The sequence below is a fragment of the Apium graveolens genome, chromosome 3 (genome assembly GCF_009905375.1).
Source record: "Apium graveolens cultivar Ventura chromosome 3, ASM990537v1, whole genome shotgun sequence".
Lineage (NCBI taxonomy): Eukaryota > Viridiplantae > Streptophyta > Magnoliopsida > Apiales > Apiaceae > Apium > Apium graveolens.
This window is the reverse complement of record NC_133649.1, coordinates 250,860,836-250,869,066: the sequence shown is the minus strand read 5'-3', so window position 1 is coordinate 250,869,066 and position 8,231 is coordinate 250,860,836. Positions and strand designations below refer to the sequence as shown.

Below are 8,231 nucleotides of genomic sequence, written 5' to 3'. Positions count from 1 at the left end.
TTCCCGCATCCTTTATTTGGATAAACATGTGTGTTTTATCATGGTTTTGTACTTTTTCTTAAAAGCTAGCATAAGTGGTACCAAGGCAGAGTTGTGTTTTATCATGGTTTTGTACTTTATTTTAAAAGCTAGTGAAGTGGTACCAAGGCAGACTGGCAGAGTCATCACCACAATATCTTCTAATAGTTATGACAATAAAGATTGAATTGATATACAGTAGTTATAATAAGCTAGCATATGCTAAAATAAAGCCACCGAGGTTAGATCGAGACGCTAGTGCTTACTAAATTTAGGCCACATAGCATCTAGAGCTTCAACCCTATCGTGTCAAAATCAAAGTGGGTATCAAAGTAGCATGATGCTTGGACGACCTTCTAAAATTAGAGGTTGGGATGAATACTGGTAGTCATGATGAGCTTGTTTACAATGTTAGTAAAGCAAGGTGTGGTCAACATAGTAGCATTGCCCTTCCTAACAATCATCTTTCGAAGATTGCTTGCCTACTATATAACAGGAGGGGCCCTAAATATAAAAATACTTTTGACCAAATTTGTGGGTAGCCCATTTAATTAAATCCTGAGAATTAAAACCAAATAACTTGTTGGTGCAATAAATATATATTTAAATCACAAGTCAACTTGCACAAACTTAAATAGCAAAGAAATCAGTTTCTGACATAACAGTCATACAAAAAAGTCACAAACTGATATATGACACTCCAAACAATACAAAAAGAAAATATAGGCTACTTCAGTGAAAATGAAATGAGGAGGGTATTAACATGATAGAGGGGCATGCCGGTAAATCTGGATAGAGGATAACCTACAAAATCTTGGTATATAATGAAGAAGTGTAATGAATTCGCAGGTAACTATCTGCAGCCTCAATTGATTAAAGAACACCAAAAAGTGGTATTTCGGTGCCCAATATACAAACCCAATAAAGGTCCACTTTTAATGTACTGCATATATCAAACAAGGATTCATTTAGAAATCACCATGGAAGGGGTACACAAACACAATTACCAAAAACAAATAACCACAATGAGAATTAAAACCTTTCCATCCATAATAACCACCACCATCGACCCATCTAGGATTTTGGAAGCCTGGATCAGCAAGCCTTCCTTGACCTTTGTATCGAGCAATCTAAAGTAAAAACATGCAAAATTACCATCAGCGAGGATGACAAAGCATCAGATTAGATCAAATAGAACGATGAAATTGTAGGAGACTAAAAGATCTGAAAGAAGAAAAAATCCTAGGGTTTTAGGGAAAACACAAACCACTCCAAATTCTTCTGGGATGATCCCCTTATGTGGTAACTGATATTCTTTTCCAACTTTTGCTCGAAATGCTACCTGAAGATGTAACAAACCCATGTACAAATAAAAAAAAATGCGACAAAGAGATACAGATTACAGATGACCTCCCCACGTAAATCCTACTTAAAGAAAATGTATGAGTAATGCCATGACTAAAGAACACATCTGCAAGCCATTTAGTCAAAACAGAGAATCAAGTAACCAACAATAAGATTTTGATCCATATTGAGCTTTATGCAGAAAAGCAACCATCCATCTATTTCTTATTCTTAAGATTATCCAAAGCACTAGGAGACACTACAAAGAAATGCGCCTATTGACTAGGCTACAAGCGTCACTTCAATAAAAAAAAAGAAATAGAACATGTAAACGTAATCCAACGAGACCATCATACATATACACAGACAATCTGTACTCAAATAACTTGTGTGCATAAGTAACATGACACTTTCAGGGTTCGGGAGCAAAAATAAACAAGTCCATGCGTTGGTTACATTCTATGAAAATTCATGTACTGTGTCGACGACAAAATATTGTCTTAGTAACATGCGAGTCCTTGTGCATTCCAATATAAGGATTCAAGTCAATGACATGCATTACCACGAGAAAACTGTTAAGGTGTTATCTTTGTCTGTATTTAACATGAAAGTAGTGCCAGACTTTTATAAGGTGAAGCAATGAGTATATATCTACATTTTGGCAAAGTGCTATTTATCTCTACTGTTCACTTGGCCAAACACTACTAAATGGGCGTCTCAAAGTCCAGCCTTTAAAGAATCTTTATTTCTCAGGTGGGTATTTCAGTTCTTGTGGATTATAATTTCTTCCATCACCACAGAATCCGAAATCTTAAAGTATACACGATATTTCATTCGAGAATAAAGTAAATACAAACCCTGGCAACATGCAGAGAACTGGAAAAATTACAAAATGTTAAACATTTACCTGGCCGGCGGGCACATTAGGATCCCCAGTTAACTTTACAGCTTCAATGTACTCGTAAAACTCCAGATTCTGATGTTCCTTGGTGTCGTCTCCCTCTTGCCATTGGCCAAATTACGCTTAATCTGGATGACTTCTGAAGAGTACAGTCCGTGGGCACCAATTACTCCTAATAATGTTGTACAGATCTCATTATTTTAAATTAGAATGAAAGGCAAAATAGCTCCCAGATAAGAAGAGCAACGGAAAACGGATTCAAGAGAGGAACAGCAGAAGAAGCACCATAATGACAAGTAAGAAAAATATAATCTACTGCAAGTACCCTTAAAAGGATCCGATGATGCTGGAATGTCAATCCGATTGAATGTAGTAGACCCAGATAAGGGTTGACGATTTTGGGCTTGACTAAGGGTCAGAGTTAATAATTTACAACATTTTCAATACTGGAAAGTTACAAGTGAAAAAGCTAACAATAATTAGAAAAATATAAATCTGAATTGAAAGTGAAACGTGCATATACTATCAAAAGAATTACTTTCATGGGTATCTTCCCCCTGCCAATGGACTTTGCAAGATCAAGCATAATATGGTCCATGCTCTTCTGACTTTGAAGCATAGTCTTTGTATTCTGTGGAGACTGCCAATGACACCAGAGACAAGTTCCTTTTTATCTTCATCTACAGTAAAACGAAATGACAACCGTCCTTCTTCTCTAGCCTGGCTGGTACTCGAGATACATCTTTGCGAGTTGTGCCTGACATTTTCTGTATGAGGCCACAACAACAAATTTGACTGCAATTGATTTTGTTCATCGCCGTCAATAAGACCACCACCAGAATCCACTGCAATTCCATTTTTATCTTTGTCACCTTCATCCTTGTCATCTTCTGCATCTGAACTTTCTAAGTCAGTGTCCTTTTCATCATCTTCCAGTCCATTATTTGCTCAACAACCTTGGATATATGATCAGTATCTACTTTATCTGGCACTGTCACTTTCAAAACTTTGATCTTCACACCAGGAATCATATCTTGAAGGATATTCCCAAAACCAGACCCCTCCGAAACATAATCATCATCATCCGTCTTCTCCATCATCTTTGTCTTCAACAGCTTCCGATATAAGATCAGTTCTGTCAGTAGTTGGGTCTAAGGGATCCAGCTAACCGTAGGACCTAAGGACTTGGTGGAAAGAACTGGAAAATCTTGAGGGGGAACCTCTTTCTGTTTTTAAGTAACAGCCTGAGAAACAAGTCGATTAATATAAGGTAGACGAACCAGGGTTCAAAGGAAAAAGTTAGGAGAGTATCATAACAATATATGGATGCATATATATACACGCATTTATGGTGTAGGGTCTATAGACGGTCATGTACAGAAGAAGCTAAATATAGAAAACACTTTCAAATAAATGGCAATTGTAGCAAAAATTACACAACATAATGCAAGTACATATTCGAGCACACTACAAAACTGTATTCTGTATACATATATGCATATGGATAAGTGTATGCTCGTAATTGAGTCCATGCATATAATAAAAGCACATGTAAAAGGGAGAGACTTGCAAAGGTGCAAAGCTAAAAGGTTAGGATATATCAACGTCACCTGCCTAGAATGATTTTTATATTAACAACAGATACAAGGAACACCACTGGCATGAAATATGACAACTAGTCTATTCGAGAAAAGATGTGGAATATATTTGGTCCTCCAGAACGCAACAATGTTAGGACTGTCAAAAGAAGAGTCACGCAGTGATAACAGATCTCTGCTATGTCATGTTACTCTTTGTGCATGTTTTTTGCAACCCATAACAATGCACAGTGGAGTTATTCCCTTTTCATTAGAGGTCTTCATGAGTATAAATCATCATCGCCTATTGCATTCACTGACTATTGTTGTCTTACATACATTAAATATTTTTGTACCTCAAATTATACATAAATGTCTTAATTGGTAATCTAATATACAGTCATGTAACAAAACAATTAATGAATACCAGTTTCACGATTCAAACACTGTTAAAATTACACTACGAAGTTATCCTGTGGCATCTAATCTAATTGTAAGAACAGTTGCAACAGATACAGAAAAATACATGACACGTCAGGCTAATGGAAGTACCTGCTCTTTGTATGCACCTTTCTTACTGGTGTAAGAAATAATTCAAACAAAGGGTACCGCCTCTGGCTGCTGCAAGTGCCTGAACAGCAATAGTAAGAATTAGTTGCAGACTGTGAGTATCAGAAGAAAGTACTGCTGTTTAATACAGGTAAATTAGTTTCCCACTGTAATAAAATAAACTGAAACCTGTATGAATTACTATGCTACAAAATAACGAACAATGAAGTCCTGGAAAGGATATGGGCATGCAATCTGGAGCAGTATCCATGAGGAGACAGAAACAGGATAGACTACAACATCAGGTTTCAATATGAAACTGCATACTCGCAAGTATGATAGTTGTAGTGAAATACAATACTACATAATTTACAAGAACAGCTCACAACAAAAGTACAAAATGAATTATAGGTAAACACATATATTATCATTTATTGGACATAAGCCACGAAAGACGAATTGAAGCAACAAAACCATTTCCCACTACAAAAGTGTAATTTCTGCCTCGCACAAGCTATCTAACATATGTTTGGAAGGACATATGATAAGCTATTAAAACCAAAAAAAGGCTTATAAGGAACCCTAACAAAACAAAACAACCTCCCACCCACACCAGCATCACACACAGTCTCTTACTATTGGCCCCTTCTCCCAATATATACATACTGATGCAAGGAAGCACGATGAAAGATCACCAAAAGTATCTACTAGAGGAAAACAGATTAAACACTCTTATCACATAAACTAAATGAGAACTGACATAGAAGAACCTTGTATACAGGAAACATTTTTAAGTTATTGGTCTTCAAGTTGATAGTTTTACTAATATATAGGCCCTACCGAGGACTATAACTTCTTGCCAATATCTTCCATGTTCCGCACTTATACGAATTATTCGACCATAAGGATCATTCACATCTTCAGACACCCCAGCCCACCACCCTACCTGCAAACATTAAATGACAAAAAAAATGAATCAACCCAAATCAACATACAGAGCATGGGTACAGAGTGATTAAAATATTCAAGATTTCAAGTAGTTTCATCAAGGGATCATTTGTTATATCTACTTCACATTTTCTGGATAGATCAGATTTTATAATAAACTCACTGAACAATTAAACTAAATCCTAAAAATTAATAACTTTGACTGGTAAACTAAAATTTAAATTTATTTTATTAAACACATTAATATGATACCCTTTTCTATGATTTATTACACCATGCCATAAACAAGAATCCCCAACAATATAGAACTAGCAGGGAACCAAATCATAATGCTACAGTGACATGTTCCCAATATTGACCTGGCAGAAACTAATTATAAGAACTCGGAGCACTTACCAGTCCTGCACTAGCATAATCTCGAATAAAAGCTGCATCCTCATAACGCTCTTCCTTTATGGCTTTCTGCAGTTGGACATAGTTAACATAAAATTAAGCAGCAGATTGAAAAAGGATATTTTCTAATGTAACATAAAATACTTCACCTACATTCAGATGAGACATCACTCTGCTAACAGCATCCGTTGTAGTAGCAGCGCAATTGCAACTTAAGTTTGGCAGCTTCTTCATAGTTTTCTCTACTAATGGCTCGACTCAGCTGTGACTGTTAAAACAAACATTTTTCATCATATAAGTTCATGCATATCAAGAAAATGTGCTTCCTGCTTTGCCTTAAATCTTCTTGCTCTTTCTCTATACACTATCTCAAGTTGGTTGGTGAACTCTATAATTACACACATAAATCACAAAATATGAGGCATAAATATATCTGATATTAGTTAACGGCAAATTATGGTCCACTACAAGTAAAAACTTAAAAGAACCAGCAAAAATAATTGACAATGGTCTCACTTTCCATCCACATTACCCTCCCTCCCCCAAACCAGGCACCCTCCGGCCTCCACCAGCCCTATCCCCCAACATCGGTCGCCAATCACCCTCCCTCTGCCATTTGTAATTAATAACAAATATAAGAGGGGGGGCCAACTTCCACTACTAACCATTTTGCCTACAAACTATACTAACCTCTCAAATTCACTAATAAATACTTAATCTAAACATGAAAGTTTAGTTTCTAACTCGCAAATACAAAATACACTAAAGCGCAATAAAACTCACTGAAGTTTATTATTCACAATACAAATACACAAAATAACTATAATTCAGTGTACACAAAGTTTGCACACTCAAATTCCTTTTGCTTAATTATTTCCTTCACCAACAATCAATAGAACACACACATAGAGTGAGAGAGAGAGGGGAGGGGGAGAGAGGGAGGAGGGAGAGGGAGAGGGAGGGAGAGAGATAGAGGGAGGGGGAGAGGGGGAGAGGGAGGGAGGGGGAGAGATAGGGGGGAGAGAGAGAGGGAGAGAGAGAGAGGGAGAGAGAGAGAGAGACTACAATCAATACAACTCAAAATTCCCTAATTACAACACATACATACCTTCAAAACAGCAACAACCTTTTCCTGATCATCAACCTCGTCAAAATGCTTCCTCCACCCTATTCCAATCCCACTCCTCCTCATCTCTCTCTCTCTCTCCCCTCTCTCCCCACTCTCTCCCTCCTCTTCCTCCACTCTCTCACAAACACCTCCATCTTCTTCATCGCATTCCTCACCGCCTCCTTCAACCCACTCCCCACTCACTCTCCCCAAAATCCAAACTTTCATTGTTACATCGACAAATTCTCACTCTATAACCACGATTCGACACTAAAGACGATTGCTTTATGGCTGGATTGAGTTTGTTAGGGTTTGTGAAGGTCAGTTTGTGTGGGTGCTGGAGATTCGCATCGGAATTGATGAGTGTCGATGGCGATGAGAAGCTCCGTGGAGGTGTCAAAGCCATGGTAGAGATAGAGATAGAAAGAGAGATATTATTTTGTGTGTATATGTATGTATAATTCCAAGTGTGTATTTGTGAAGCTGAAAAATGGGGAAGGGGCGATGGGATAAGAAACGGATTTGTCCTAGAAAAACCAGTGAGTTTGTGCTTATCAAATTTGTAATGAAAATTTATTTTTGATTTTCAAGGTTCAAAATAAATTTGTATGTGAAGTTTGAAAAAAATTGTTTAAAGTATAAAGTAATTTATAAATAATTTAACTTTTTTTTGTAATTTCATCAATTAAAAGTTAATATCAATTTTATTATATATAATATATATTATTTAACAATTTAAAGCATCTCTAATGAGAGAGAGTCCTTAACTAAAAATTTAGATAAATAACCAAAATTAAAAATTATACAAAATTTTGTAAAACCATCACTCCAGTGGGAAATTCCCATCACCTAAAATTTTTAGCCAACCCAAAATATTGACTATATATGTTGAAAACACTATCAATATATATGTAGAATTTTCACGTCATCCTCCGCTAATTTTTTTCGCTTTCCCAGCTAAATTTTTTCCTCTCCCGCCACTTAACTATCTTGCAAATGAGGTGTATCGCCTATTTAATTGCTATCAAATTAAGGTTCATTTCTCTGGTTATTCGAAGATTGATATTTCTTATACAATGTGACGAAAAAGATATAAAACTCGATTGCAATTGCTTCCCCTCTCTTTTTTGTTTATATGTATATATGAATTTGTCGATCCCATTAGACTTACGGGCACCGGACCTTTAATTTTTGTTGATAGTGTGCTTTCTTAGAATAAGATGAACTAGTTAACATATATGCTTTTTTCATTATATAAAGTCATAATTTGATTGGGTCCCCTCACTTCCAGTTTACATGGTTATATGCATGAATATGCAATTAAATTAGATTAAGTACTTTCATTTTGACTATGATAGATATCGGTGGTGGTGGTAAATTTTGATAAAGTAGG

The 8,231-nt window shown here is 36.3% G+C and overlaps 1 pseudogene; it reads right to left on the bottom strand.

The window, feature by feature from the left end:
* Nucleotides 1-7,244, bottom strand: part of LOC141714947 (protein EXECUTER 1, chloroplastic-like) — a 40,760-nt pseudogene extending 33,516 nt beyond the window's left edge.
* Nucleotides 7,245-8,231: the final 987 nt, after the last annotated feature.